General features: G+C 42.6%; 1 protein-coding gene across 1 annotated transcript in view; it reads right to left on the bottom strand.

The window, feature by feature from the left end:
* Positions 1-16,368, bottom strand: part of GRIN3A (glutamate ionotropic receptor NMDA type subunit 3A) — a 599,512-nt gene that overhangs the window by 101,434 nt on the left and 481,710 nt on the right. The gene's annotated exons all lie outside the window — the stretch shown is intronic.

Genomic DNA, 16,368 nt, shown 5'->3' with positions numbered 1-16,368 from the left:
TTTATGTCTGATCAGAGGGGGAGTATTTCAGTTAATAGGAGCCAGCGGCACAAGGGACAAATTTGTTGTGCATGTGTGGAGAATACTCTTTTATTACTCTATAAATATCCTTATTATGATTATAACTTATTTCTCATTAGTATGATTTGGATTATTTTTATCCATCTTTGTCTTACAGAAATTATATGAAACACACTTGACACACTTGATAAAGGACTAATTCACAGTGACTTGTGCTAAAATGCATGTACATTTCCATCCACCATAATGCAACACAACGTTATGGTGTGAATAGGACACATTGGAAATTATTGTTTTTTAGATGTCCTACTGTTGACCTGTGTTTTACATCTATGCTAAAACGCTCTATTGCGAATTGGCCAAAAATGTTTTTTCCTTCTTCAAAAACTTTCCTAGAAGCACTAGTTCCAATTGCAATCCCATACTACCAAAGAAACCCAGGGTGTGCACGGAGTCAGATCGGATGTGGCACATGCTCATTCCTGTTGAAATGGAGCACTTCCAAAAAAGAGATGGAACACATGCCTCTTTTTGTAGCAACAATGGCCTGCCCCTCTACATAGATTGAATAATTAGGAAAACACAGATATTAGGAAGTTCAGTGTGAGTAACCCTTTTAGAGAAAACCCCTTTTCTTTCATTACCCCACTTTTCCAGTATATGACTAGTTTCATGTGTGCATTTGCCATTTGAATTTTTATTTGTTTCTTTTAGAATTATTAATATTTAATTGGGGATAATCTCGCTGATGTATTATAATAAATATTTCACCCAGTGGCAATTTTTTATATTATCAGTTGTACCCTAATATCTCAAATAATATAACATACAGGACCGTATAATACAATTTTATACACAATCAGAAAAACAGATTTCTTTTTAATTGATAATATAATTACCCTGATGATATTAATGGAAGTTCATTGTGTTTATACTGTATGTTCCTTAATTTGTATTTAATGTAATGCAATATAATTCAATCCACAAATTCTTGTGTAACACTGTTAAACTAATGAAGTGGCTTATTTTGGCTGTGAAATGTGTCTTTGGTGTAATAAATAAATTAATTGTCCAATTTAAACATGAAGACCTTGACCCATTCCTAAATAGCAACATATATACTAAGAACATCTCTGCCATTCAAATGCTGTTTTTTTCCCTTTAAAAATCAGCAGTATTACCTATGCTCTCCTCAACTTTAACCACTTATGCTGCGTACACACGACCGCATTTTCCAGCAGACTAGGTTAGATGAAATCATTCAGTCGGATAGTCCGATCATTTTTCTGTAAAAAAATCCTGACAGACCTAGAAATAGAACAAATCTGTCCGGCAGACTCAATTCCTATGGGGAAAACCATTTGTCTGTATGCTGGACCAACGGACCAAAGATGACGCAAGGGCAGCTATTGGCTACTGGCTATTGAACTTCCTTTTCTAGTCCCATCGTATGTCATCACGTTCAAAACTATCGGACTTTAGTCCATTCGTGTGTGGGCAAGTCCGATCATTCGGAAGTCCATCGTAATTCCATCAAATGTCCGTCGGGATGACCATCTGACCTTTTTTGCCGAAAAAGCCTGGTCGTGTGTGCGCGGCATTACAGACCGGAAGATTTTCCCCTTTATTGACCAGGCCATTTTTTGCAATATGGCACTGCATCGCTTTAACTGACAATTGCGTGGTCATTTGACGTTGTATCCAAACAAAATTGACATATTTTTTCCCCACAAATAAAGATTTCTTTTGGTGGTATTTGATCACATCTGCAGTTTTTATTTTTTTGTGCTATAAGGAAGCACAAAACAATATTTTTTATTAAAAAAGAAATGTCTTCATCAGTTTAGGCTGATATATATTCTTTTACATATTTTTGCTAAAAAAAATCACAATAAGCGTATATTGATTGGTTTGCGCAAAAGTTATAGCGTCTACAAGATAGGGGATAGATTTATGGCATTTTTGTTATTTTTTTATTTTTTTACTAGTAATGGCAGTGAGCTGCAATTTTTAGTGGGACTGCGATAGTGTGGCGGAAAGATCAGACACTTTTGACACTTTTTTGGGATTATTGACATTTATACAGTGATCAATGCTATAAACATGCACTGATTACTGTGTAAATGTCACTGGCAGGGAAGTGGTTAACACTAGGGGGCAATCAAGCGGTTAAAATGTGTGCCATCATGTGTGTTTCTAACTGTGGGGGCATTGGATTGACTGGAGGAGTAGACATATCACTTTTCCCAATCACTAGGAACAGCAGATATGTCTTTCCTCCCTTGTCAGAGCAGGGATCTATCTGTTTACATACACAGATCCCCGCTCTCGTGCCCGTAATCGTGGGTGGCCGGCAGACATCACGGCCACTGGCCACGCGCATTGGGTCCCCCACCTGCTATCGCCCTTAAAGGTGCTGATGTACACCTACGGCGATTTGCGGGAACAAGCCGATCTGCCGCAGTATAATGACGGTGGCTGGTCGGCAAGTGGTTAAAGATGAGAATCTGGAACTTCATAAGAATCTTGACCAGAAAACGAAATTTCCAGTAGAATAGGAAAATGTTCTATCATTCTGTTGTAAGTATTATTTAGTGTATTTTTTTTGTATATGTGTATATATATATATATATATATATATATATATATATATATATATATATATATATATATATATATATATATATATATATATATATATATATATATATATATATATATATTAAGCAAACTATCCCCTCCTCTTTAGATTTTTGTTGGTTATAACACTGGTATCACTGTTCAGTGCACAATACCTGATTGATGCATCCTTTTTATGTATATGCATTCGTTTTATTTAAATGTTCCAATTTAAAGACTAATTTCTGTACTAATTGAAAGATATATTAAATATGAAGTGGCTGCATATACTGGGCACAAGTGGCTGCATATACTGGGCACAAGTGGCTGCATATGATGGGCACAATGGCTGCATATGATGGGCACAAGTGGCTGCGTTTGATGGGCATAATGGCTGCAGTTGATGGGAACAGTGGCTGCATTTGATTGGCACAATGGCTGCATTTGATGGGCACAGTGGATGCATTTGATGGGTTCTTCTCTGATCCCTCTGCCATTTGCATGAGTAACTGATAAATCTGTGGACTGGCAACTCCCAGGAGATGGTCCGCCCCCTTCCAGCGCACAGCAGTTGACTCATGGACTCAGCTCTGTGTTTTTATCTATGAGCCTGAAGAGGGGGCCTGTAGAGCTCTGTGATCTAGCTTTGCAGTGTGTATGTGACATCAGATTCCCACCCCCTGCTTTCTGCTGCTGAGACATGCAGTGTAAAATGTGTATTCTAGAAGACTGTAGAGGACAGAGTTCTGCAGATAACCAGATATAACTTTTAAAGGAGGATTTGTTTCATCTCTGTGTATCACCCAGGAAAAATCACGTCACTGGATATATGTTAGCCCTTGTACACACGGTCGGACATTCTGACAACCAAATCCGTGGATTTTGTCCGATGGATTTTGTCCGACGGATTTTGTCCGAAACTGTTGCATACACACGGTCGGACAAAGTTGTCGGAAAATCCGATCGTTCAGAACGTGATGACGTTATTTCATTATGATTGGACTACATTCAGGCTAGTAGCCAATAGCTTTGATCTAGGAATTTGATCTGAGCATGCGTGGCACTTTGTCCGTCGGTGTAGGCTACACATGATCGGACTATGTCCGATCGGAGCATGTTGTCGGAAAATTTTATAGCCAAGTTGGAAAATACTCAGACGGAAACAGTCCAATGGAGCCCACACACTGTCGGATTATCCGACAACATGGTTCTATCGGACATTGTCCATCGGAATATCCGACCGTGTGTACAAGGTCTAAGAGTTTAAAACCACTTTAGGTTTTTTGAGGGCATCATCAACTCATAATAGATGTGGGAGTGATATCCACTGTAAGAGAAGCAAGAGGAGACACCACTAAGCATGCATTGTGAAAGCAGATTTTGTTTTACCTCACTGATCACATACACTACGCATTAACTCTAGTTCTTTTCTGTAAAGCAAAATTCTAAAGGTGCTTTCTGCAATATCCATTACTTTAGTAATTTGTGAAAAATAATCATCTCTGAGAAGTGTATTGAACAGTCATTGAATCTTCCTAATCATCGTTTGCAGTAATGAAGCATAGGGGCTAAAGGTGACTTTATGTTCCCCCTATAAAATATATTAAGAGTATTCAGCATATAACCTCTGGTGACTATTTGATGCTCTTTAGCCATACAATTATGCACGTTTTTCTGGTAATGTATGAATGTAATTATAAAAGATTTCTTTAATTTGACACTATACTTTAGCAATTCTTTTTGCAAAAGTGACCTTTAATGATTGGTCTTTAAAATGCATAAGATTTGCTTAACTTGTTATGCACATTAAACTAATCAATTGCTATTTATAGAATGCACTGCAGTTAAGCTCTTGTATTGACATACTTTGTGTAACTCTGTCATTGCTGGTACAGTTGACACTTGTACCTGCATGGAGAACATGACCATATTAACTATAGATATATTTTCTAAATGGCCTTATTCTTAGTCATTGTAATATGTAATTCCAAAGCACTGCACACTGAGGTTAGATCCACAATATATTGTATATTATAAAATGCTGTATTTTTGCTTGCCATTGTTATTATTTTTTTTAACCACTTCTTAGTTCACACACATTTCAACCCCTTATGGACCAGGGGAAATTTTACACTTCAGCTTTAAGCTTGTTTATTCCTAAGATACACATAAGTAGTACAATTTTTTTATTTTGTGACAAACAGGGGTCAAGTCCTGGGGAAAAAAGTGTGGGAACTCCCACCCAAGATCCACTCGCCCACCAAAAAAAATAAAAAATGATACGCTCATATGCACGAACACTTCAAAAGTGGTATTTTTCATTAAATTTTCGTATTGTGTGTATGAAGCTTAACTGTTAGTACATAAAAAAATCAAAAAAATCCTCAATAAACATAAATACGGTAATTCTCTGAATAATCAGCATTCATTCAATTTGTGCTTCCATGCAAATATGAACATCATATTCTGATCTTTATTGGGGAATGTTATTTTGTATATAGAGTGTTTATGTGGTGAGTTTACACTTTTCATTGAACAGAGTTTGGATAACACAGGGTTAAACGGAAAGGTCATAAATGAACTGCACATTATCTGGACAGAATGCTTAGGGAGATAGTGATGTGTTCCTGCTTAGGAGATGTATGTTAGCTTGGGGGGCTGCAAGCCCTGCAGGGCTCCAACACACACTACTATTCCAACTCTTCACATATTTCCACATAAACTTCACTCCTGGCATTAAACTTTGCCACCCCAAACTGATGTTCCTCCCTTAGCTCACCCCTCTCCCTGCATGTCCTGTGAGCAGAATAGCTGTGCTCCTCCTCTGGGTTCTCTCATCATATGGCACTGAAGATAGAGGAGGGGGGATTCAGCGGCACACATAGAGCAAGTATGCAGGAGACTGGGGGGGAGATGAGGAGACAGAAAATTAGGAGGGGCCGGCGAGGAGGAGAGAATCCCGAGAGATCTGACTAAATACAATCTCTTAGCAACAGGGACCTGATCTCCCCATCAACTAGCTGTGATTGACAGATAGATCGAAGAGGAAGCTGCCATGGGGCCCCCTACTGGCAATGCCGGAATGGTCAGTCCACCCCTGGTGTGCGTGTGCGACACTTACTATTGCAAGCTGTGTCGGCGGCTGCTGGTGTAGCACCTGCCACACAGCTTGCATACTTCAAAGTCTTGCAGGACACGGCTGCTAACGGGAACTGAGTTCCTGTTATGGAAAAACTCTGTTCCCATGCGTTCCCACAGGACTTGAGCCCTTGTGACAAACTGATTTATGTTGGTGACATTTGTTTCCAATAACAATGTTATTTGCTATGCAATCTCTAGATAAAAAAGATGTAAAACAACACAAAAAATATTTTTGATCAGCCTTAGCTTTTTTTTTTTTTAAATGAGTGTTATTGTAGGCAAAAGGTATATATTTTGTTTTACAATTTGCCTTATATAGAAGGATACTACAATTATGATTCTGGAACAAAGCATTGCAGAGGTATTTAAAATCTAAGTAAAGTTTTTTTTTTGGAGGGGGGGGGGGGGTTGTGAACTGCAATGCTACTCTATGGTTTAAAATATGCACACAAAGAACAGCTATAGGAAAATAAGTAAGAGGAGTTCATTAGGGCTGATAAGGGTCTCCCAGGATGGGAGGATAACCCTCCCTGCCACTTCCCTCTCCTCTCTCCCATAGAGTGTCCAATATCTTAAACTGGCCAGAGACATAGTTTATCCATTCATGGCCATTCCCACTTGACCAAAGTTGATCTAATAATCAACTTCTCTTTAACGGGACTATTAAAGAGACACAGCCCTCAATCTCCTTCTCTGCGGCCTCAGCTGCACAGAATGAATTGACAGAATAGCTCTCTATAGGTTTCATTCACAGACTGAAGCACAGTATACACAGTTTACGAATTAATGGATCACTGACTCTATTCAATAAGACAAGGAAGGGGCCAGTAAATTACACATTTACTGGCCCCATGCACTCTCATCCTAAAAACATCCCCTGCAGCAGGCAGCAGGAGAGGGGAGGGGAGAACCTGGCAGTACTTTGGGAGATGAGGGGGGCTGGTGTGTACACTGGAGCCCAATCTCATCAAGAAGTGGATAAGATGGGCGATGGGGCAGCATGTAGAGGAACTTACTGTTACTTTGTATCTGAGAATCACGCTTCTGAATGGTATTTTAAATACAGTTCAAAAGCTTTGTTTTTGACTGATGAAAATTTCCAATAAAAGCCACAGTAGGAACAGAAGCATGGGGGAGGGGGAGGGTGTGCTGTTTGTATTCTGTGTACTTCTATAAAGTTTTTTTGGATGTATGTAGCACACCCAAGGTATGCAAGTAATTAATAATAATAATAATAATAATAATATTTTGTTGTTCTCTATGGCATTTTACCGTATACTGTGGTACAGCTTTTTGCTTTATTTTTTAGTAGAAGGGACCAGTTATGTCTTGGAGACTGAGGCCGCGTACACACGGGTGGATTGTCTGGCCAACTAAGTTCGTCAGACAATCCGACAGACAGTCCGTCCAAATTTTGAATGAACGGACTTGACCACACACGATGAACAGACAGTCCGCTGAAAGCGTGCGCGATGACGTACGGCACGTACGACGGGACTAGAAATAGGAAGTCCAAGACACAGCAAAGCACCCTTTGGGCTCCTTCTGCTGACTTTGCGTTAGTAGAAGTTTGGTTAGAGACGATTCGCGCTTTTCAGACTTCAGCTTAATTTGTCCGTTCACTGCGGCGCAGTCTACCTGTGAGGTTTGTATGTGTCTTTCGGTACGCGTGGATCAGTTGTACCTGTTATTAGGCGCTTCTGGTCCGCTCGTTTCTGGGTTTCAGGTCGTTCTTCATAGGTCTGGCTGTTCTTCAGTGTGTTCAGTTGAGCTTGTTTGTCCAGCCGACCGTTTCAAAGCCATGGAGAGTGGACGCACTCGGGAACGAGTTCGTGCTATATTGGGGCTTGGTGTTGGGGTTAATACTTTGACCCGAGCCCAGTCTGTGAACAGGGTGAGGAGGAGTTCATGGACAAAGAATAGGTTGCGCCAGCGTGACCAATTCTCGCATATGCCTTTACTCCGTGAGATCCGTGAGAATAATCCTGATGATTTCAGGAATTATCTCAGGATGACGGACCCGGTTTTTCACCGCCTGCTGGCTTTGCTGACCCCTTATATCAGCAGGCAGGATACCTGCATGCGGCAAGCCATCACTCCGGAGCAGAGGCTCGTCGACACGTTGCGCTACTTGGCGACAGGGAGAAGCCTTCAGGACCTGTTCTGCCATTATTCGGGTCCTGCAGAAGGAATATATGAAGGTAAGTTTGTTCTTTTAACCACTTGCCGACCGCCGCACGACGATATACGTCGGCAGAATGGCACGGGCAGGCATATGGGCGTATATATAAGTCCCTGCCTGCCCCCGGGTGGGGGGCCCGATCGCCCCCCCCCGGTGCCTGCGGCGGTCGGCATTCCTTCGAGAGCGATCCGGGATGAGGGGGCGGCCATTCATTCATGGCCACCCCCTCGCGATCGCTCCCGACGAATAGGAATCCCCCGTGACATCACTTCCTCTCCTGTAATGTAAACACAGGAGAGGAAGTGATGTATTCTCTCCTCCGTGTCGGTATTTTTCGTTCCGACACGGAGGAGAGCGGATCGGTGAGTTGCACCAACACTCTACACACACAGTAGAACATGCCAGGCACACTTACACCCCCCCTTTACCCCCCGATCACCCCCCCAATTACCCCTGCCCCCCAGTCACAGTGACACCAATGTCATTTTTTTTTTTTTTTTTTGCATTGGTGTCATTTGTGACTGTAATAACTGTTAGGGCAGTTAGAGTTAGCCCCCTTTAGTTCTAATGTACCCCCCTAACCCCCCCAATAAAGGTTTAACCCCGTGATCACCCCCCGTCGCCAGTGTCACTAAGGCTGGGTTCACATTGCAGCGGTTTATGAGAACGAATGTGATTCGCACCGCACTGCAGTGCAAATCACATCCGATCTCTGTGCGATTCGAGTTCAGCCATTCGCCGCACCCGCCACACCCGCCGCACCCGCCGCAAATTCGCACGGGACCCTTTTTTTGGCCCGCAGCAGAATCGGATCGCATGGGTGTTCACACCATGCGATCCGAGTTTGCAGATCGCACTGCGATGTGCGAACTGATCTGGGGGTGTCAGTAACATTTCACTGACACTCCCAGCAGTTCGCATAGGGCAGTGTGAACTGCCGCCGGGAGGCATGCGATGCGGGAACCCGCCGCGGATTCGCGGCGTTTCCGCATCGCTCCAGTGTGAACCCAGCCTAATAAGCGATCATTTTTCTGATCGCCGTATTAGTGTCACAGGTGACGCTAGTTAGGCAGGTAGGTATTTAGGTTCGCCGCAGCTTTTTATAGCGCCAGGGACCCCCATATACTACCGCATAAAGCCCCCTGATTGCCCCCTAGTTAACCCTTTCACCTGTGATCACCATATAACTGTTACAGGTGACGCTGGTTGGTTAGTTATTTTTTTATAGTTTCAGGGCACCCGCCATTTATTACCTAATAAAGGTTTAACCCCCTGATCACCCGGCGGGTGTCATTTGTGACTAATAACTGTTAGGGCAGTTAGGGTTAGCCCCCTTTAGTTCTAAGGTACCCCCCTAACCCCCCCAATAAAGGTTTAACCCCGTGATCACCCCCGTCGCCAGTGTCACTAAGGCTGGGTTCACATTGCAGCGGTTTATGAGAACGGATGTGATTCGCACCGCACTGCAGTGCAAATCACATCCGATCTCTGTGCGATTCGAGTTCAGCCATTCGCCGCACCCGCCGCACCCGCCGCAAATTCGCACGGGACCCTTTTTTTGGCCCGCAGCAGAATCGGATCGCATGGGTGTTCACACCATGCGATCCGAGTTTGCAGATCGCACTGCGATATGCGAACTGATCTGGGGGTGTCAGTAACATTTCACTGACACTCCCAGCAGTTCGCATAGGGCAGTGTGAACTACCGCCGGGAGGCATGCGATGCGGGAACCCGCCGCGCATTCGTGGCGTTCCCGCATCGCTCCAGTGTGATCCCAGCCTAATAAGCGATCGTTTTTCTGATCGCTGTATTAGTGTCACAGGTGACGCTAGTTAGGCAGGTAGGTATTTAGGTTCGCCGCAGCTTTTTATAGCGCCAGGGACCCCCATATACTACCGCATAAAGCCCCCTGATTGCCCCCTAGTTAACCCTTTCACCAGTGATCACCATATAACTGTTACAGGTGACGCTGGTTGGTTAGTTATTTTTTTATAGTTTCAGGGCACCCGCCATTTATTACCTAGTCTCACTAGTGTACCCCTAAATTTAGGGGTGTCTACTTTCCAAAATGGGGTCATTTGGGGGGGGTTTGGGCCATCTTGGCATTTTATGGCCTTCAAAACTGTAACGCCCTTAGAAAGCCTGAAGGCGGTGCTTGGTTTTCGGGGCCCCGTACGCGGCTAGGCTCCCAAAAAGTCCCACATATGTGGTATCCCCGTACTCAGGAGAAGCAGCAGAATTTATTTTGGGGTGTCATTTCACATATGCCCATGGCATGCGTGAGCAATATATCATTTAGTGACAACTTTGTGAAAAAAAAAATAAAAAAAAAAAAGTTTGTAATTTTCCCGCAACTTGTGGCAAAATATAAAATATTCCATGGACTCAACATGCCTCTCAGCAAATAGCTTGGGGTGTCTACTTTCTAAAATGGGGTCATTTGTGGGGGTTTTGTGCCATCTTGGCATTTTATGGCCTTCAAAACTGTAATAGGTAGTGAGAAGTGAACTCAAAAATTTACGCCCTTAGAAAGCCTGAAGGCGGTGCTTGGTTTTCGGGGCCCCGTACGCGGCTAGGCTCCCAAAAAGTCCCACATATGTGGTATCCCCATACTCAGGAGAAGCAGCAGAATTTATTTTGGGGTGTCATTTCACATATGCCCATGGCATGCATGAGCAATATATCATTTAGTGACAACTTTGTGAAAAAAAAAAAAAAAAAAAAAAGTTTGTAATTTTCCCGCAACTTGTGGCAAAATATAAAATATTCCATGAACTCAACATGCCTCTCAGCAAATAGCTTGGGGTGTCTACTTTCTAAAATGGGGTCATTTGTGGGGGTTTTGTGCCATCTTGGCATTTTATGGCCTTCAAAACTGTAATAGGTAGTGAGAAGTGAACTCAAAAATTTACGCCCTTAGAAAGCCTGAAGGCGGTGCTTGGTTTTCGGGGCCCCGTACGCGGCTAGGCTCCCAAAAAGTCCCACATATGTGGTATCCCCGTACTCAGGAGAAGCAGCAGAATTTATTTTGGGGTGTCATTTCACATACGCCCATAGCATGTGTGAGCAATATATCATTTAGTGACAACTTTGTGTAAAAAAAAAAAAAATTTTTTTTTTGTCATTATTCAATCGCTTGAGGCAAAAAAATAAAATATTCAATGGGCTCAACATGCCTCTTATCAATTTCCTTAGGGGGTCTACTTTCCAAAATGGGGTCATTTGGGGGGGTTTTGTACTGCCCTGCCATTTTAGCACCTCAAGAAATGAGATAGGCAGTCGTAAACTAAAAGCTGCGTAAATTCCAGAAAACGTACCTTAGTTTGTAGATGTGACAACTTTTGCGCAAACCAATAAATATACAATTATTGACTTTTTTTTACCAAAGACATGTGGCTGAATACATTTTGGCCTAAATGTATGACTAAAATTGAGTTTATTGGATTTTTCTAATAACAAAAAGTAGAAAATATCATTTTTTTTCAAAATTTGCGGTCTTTTTACGTTTATATCGCAAAAAATAAAAATCGCAGAGGCAATCAAATACCATCAAAAGAAAGCTCTATTTGTGGGAAGAAAAGGACGCAAATTTTGTTTGGGTACAACATTGCATGACCGCGCAATTACCAGTTAAAGCAGCGCAGTGCCAAAGTGTAAAAAGACCTCTGGTCATTTACCAGCAAAATGGTCCGGTCTGAAAGTGGTTAATATTGCATTATATGCGTTATATGCATTGTATGTTTGTATTCATTTCATCATGACTTTTAATATCCATGACAGGAATATGATGTGAATGTCCCCTTTATATGAATGCATGCATTTTTTATTTATTTTTTTTTTTTTTTTGATGTTTTTTTTTTTTTTTTTGTGTCATTTTTTTTTAGCTTTTTACCTTTTTGTGTCCCACGTGCATATATGGGCCCCTATACACCCACAGCCGAGACAGTTTTTCTCTATAATTCATATTTTCAGCTCCATTGTACTATTTTACTGGCCCCCCCACCCTTTGTATACTCTTTGTATACACCCTTTGTGTGTGTGTGTATATATATATATATAGATTGTCAACTCATTAATTAGTCCCCCCACCCCACTAAAATTGGTTGCAGGTATTGGATACTCAAATTGGTTGCAGGTATTGGATACTCATTAATTAGTCCCCCCCACCCCACTCAAATTGGTTGCAGGTATTGGATACTCATTAATTAGTCCCCCCACCCCACTCAAATTGGTTGCAGGTATTGGATACTCATTAATTAGTCCCCCCACCCCACTCACCCACCTAACTTATGTCCCCTGGTCCATCAGAGGGCTGATTAATCTGTGAATTGGTCCGCCTATTTTTTTGGGTTTTTTGCAGAAAAATTTTTGCAATATTTCTGTTTAACTGTTGTTCCAAAATGTTTTTGAGTTTTATTTGTTATGAATTGTTTTTATTTAATGACTAATTTTTTTTCCCTGTGTTTGACTCCCCAGTGTCCTTCCACGCCACAGGAATGGCAGACTGTGGCTTCCCAATTCGCTGCCCGTTGGGACTTTCCCAACTGCGGAGGGGCGATCGACGGGAAACATGTGAGGATTGTGCCCCCACCCCATTCGGGGTCCTACTATTGGAATTATAAGGGGTTCCATAGTGTGGTGCTAATGGCGGTGGTGTCAGCACAATGTGACTTTCTTTATGTGGATGTGGGGAAGAACGGCCGGATGTCTGACGGAGGAGTCTTTAGGCAGACCGAGTTCTGCCACCGTCTTATCACTGGTGGCCTGGACTTGCCACCAGATGCCGAGAATGTGGAGGGTCTACCGTTTGTGTTTCTAGCTGATGAAGCGTTCGGTCTGAGTGACCATCTTATGAAACCCTTCCCCCAAAGGACCCTCACCCCGGAGAGGAGGGTTTTTAATTACCGGCTGGCCAGAGCAAGAAGGGTTGTGGAGAGTGCCTTTGGCATTATGACCAGCCGGTTCCGTCTGTTACTGACAGCGATCAACCTAGCAGAATATAAACTGAACTATGTGATTCTGTGCTGCTGTATTCTGCACAATTTTCTCCGTAAATTTTCAGGGAACCAGTACCTGCAGCCTATTGGGCCTGAGGCCGGACTAATATTCCCAGAACTCACAGGGCTGGATCATGCCCTTCCTGGCTTAGCCCCCCAAACAGCACGTGAGGTGCGTGACCGCTATGTCAGCTATTTTAATGGTAGGAGGGATATTCCAATGCCAGCTGAGCAATAAAAATTTATTTTTCTTGAAATATGTATTGTCTGTTCAAATTTTTAAGTTTGGTTCTTGTTTGCTTTTCACGGTGCTTGTCTCCTACATTGTCCTAATTCAGGGATATGCAATTGGCCAACCTCCAGCTGGTGCAAAACTACAAGTCAATCATGCCTCTGGGTCTCATGCTTGTGGCTGTCAGTCTTGCTATGCTTCATGGGACTTGTAGTTCTGCAACAGCTGGATTTCCACTAATTGCATATTCCTGTCCTAGTGCATTTGTATAGCAAAGTGGTTTTTGCCAATAGTAAATAAGGCCCTTTGTGACAGAAAACACAAAATGACTTCCCAAACTGGTATTGAGTATTGAAAGAAGTAGACACACACACACATCTTTTTTTTGGATTTTTTAATAGTGCACATTCCAACCAGTGCCTCTTTTTTAGATATTTTTCTTTTTTGTTTTGTTTTTTTTTTTTGTAATTTTTTTTTTCTTTTTTTGGAAACATAGAAATATATAGATATATCTATATATAAAATACAATTATCAAAAAAATACATAAAAACTTTTTTACAAGGGAATGAAGAACATGATCGATTGGGTTTTAGGGAAAAGGGGCTTAGATTCTCCCTAAAACATCGATCATGTTCTTCATTCCCTGCCTCATAGTGTCCAGTTCTCGTTGGATGTTTCGAATTTGGTTCTCCATTCGATCAATCTGGCCATTCCAGGCCATGATCTCACCAATCAATCGCTGGGCACTGTCCGTGGAAAATGGCTCCGCGGCTTGTCTTTCCACAAACAGATCATCACCTAAAAACATGTGTAGATAAAAAATTGGTTAAAATATACAGCCATTAATTGTTTACCTTAAGCTGGGTTGTCAGACACTCACTTTGTGGGGTGTGTATCTCCACCACCTCTTCCTCCTCCACATCTAGCCCTGGGCTGGGCTGATCCAGCTCGGACACGGGGCTTGGCTGCTCCATCTCTGACACGGGGCTGGGCAGCTCCATCACAGACACGGGGCTGGGGCTAACTGCCCAATCAGGCTGGTGAGGTCGGGGGGTCCTGGGCTGCTCCGCCTCTTGTCTGAGTCTTTGTTCCCCTATGAGAATGAAAAAACAAACAAAAAAAGGTATAATTTTAAGCATAGTGATATTTGAGTTCAGAAATTGGAATATGAAACATTGGTTTGAAGTGGTGTACAATTATTAGCTGGTTATTACAAGCTTCTAGTTTAATACATCATAAAAATGAATTTTTTTTAGTTAGGCTGTGTTCAGACTGCTGCGATGTGCGAACGCTGCAAATCTACTGTGGTTTCACGCATCGCATGCCTCCCGGAGGCAGTTCGCACTGCCCTATGTGACCTGCTGGGAGTGTCAGTGTAAAGTTTTATTGACACCTCCAAATTAGTTCTCATATCACAGTGCAATCTTTAAACTCGGACAGGAATCGGACCACATGGTGTGAACACCCATGTGATTCGATTCAGCTGTGGACTAAAAAAAGGGCCATGTACAAGTTTGGGCCGGATGCGATGCGAATTCAGCCATACTATATGTATGGCTGAAATCGCATCACACAGAGATCACGAGATCACATGTGATTTGCACTGCAGTGCGGTGCAAATCACATTTGATCTCGTACATTGCAGCAATGTGAACCTAGCCTTTAACCAAACTGTGATACTTTATATCTTTTGTCCAAGTTTCACAGACGGACACACTCGAATCATCCCCTGGAGTACCTGTGTGTGATTATGTCAAAAAATGTTCTATGATGTCCCAAACTACACTAAATGATTCCCAGTCCAGATGTTGAACCAGCATTTTATCTATCTATCTATCTATCTATCTATCTATAAATTATTAACTAATTAAAATCTAATCCAACACCAGATAAATTTACACCATATACAAATTCATGCTATTTACGTCCACATATACGAACAAGCATATTCGCTCATTGCATGAACTATTAACTACACGAACGATCAAATTCACCAGATTTACATATAATACCTATACGAACGATTATGGCCGACAGACACGATCAAATTCGCCAGATTTACATATAATACCTATACGAACGATTATGTCCGACAGTCACGATAAACGCGGAGTTTACTCACTTTTTTTCAGGGCCTTTTTGATGCGATGATATTGGTCCGGCTCCCTGGACTTGATGTCGGACCATCGTTTCCGGAGCTGATCCTTGCCTCTTCGTACCCCAAATTTGCTCTGCAAAGTTGTTACGACCATATCCATGATGCCGCTTTTCCGGACATTGGGTTTGGGGTACGGGCCATTTTCCCCATCATAATCCTCCCTTCGGAGTATATCCACCATCTCCACCATCTCTTCAAAGGCCATGTTTGTGGCCTTATATCTCTTTCTTTCTCCGGAAGCATGGGGTTCAGGGCTTTCCTCCGCGCTGCTCATTGAATTTACGTCCGCCATTTTCACCTATCAATCTCCCACAGCGGAACGAGGGTAAAAGGGGCAGGGAAATACGGTCACACGGAACGTCAGGGGTGGGCGACGCAGGCGGAGCTTGAATGCATGCGCTGTATATAAAGCGTTGCCGCGAGGCCGTACGCTTGTCCGAACGGAAGCAGCGAGTGCTACACGCGACGGTAAGATAGTTATCGTTTTATTTTATTTTAATTTTAAGCCTGCGTTAGGAATGTGTATAGTGAAATTTCATCTTATTGATGGTTAATTGATTTTTATGTGGGTTGGTGTTTGAGTGGGGTTGGTGTTTTGTGTGGTAGTGTGGGGGTGGGTGTGTGTGTGGGGGTAGTGTGTGTGTGTGTGTGTGTGTGTGTGGAGGTGGGTGTATGGGGGGGTAGTGTGTGTGTGTGGGGGGAGGTGGGTGTATGGGGGGGTAGTGTGTGTGTGTGGGGGGAGGTGGGTGTATGGGGGGGTAGTGTGTGTGTGTGTGTGGGGGGGGGGTGGGTAGTGTGTGTGTGTGTGTGTGGTAGTGTGTGGGGGTAGTGTGTGTGTGTGGGGGGGGGGTAGTGTGTGTGTGTGTGTGTGGGGGGTAGCGTGTGTGGTAGTGTGTGTCTCGCCTACATTGTCACAATATAAATAGTGTGCATTTGGTCTGACATTTTTTTTGTTTTTTAGTATTTATTTATTTATGTTTTTTTTTTTTTTTTTTCAGAAATCGAAATGCAAAAATA

Source organism: Lithobates pipiens, unplaced genomic scaffold (assembly GCF_037356315.1).
Source record: "Lithobates pipiens isolate NorthernLeopardFrog02 unplaced genomic scaffold, aLitPip1_a1.2 Scaffold_13, whole genome shotgun sequence".
In the NCBI taxonomy this organism is placed as follows: Eukaryota; Metazoa; Chordata; class Amphibia; order Anura; family Ranidae; genus Lithobates; species Lithobates pipiens.
This window is presented reverse-complemented; position numbering and strand designations above follow the sequence as displayed.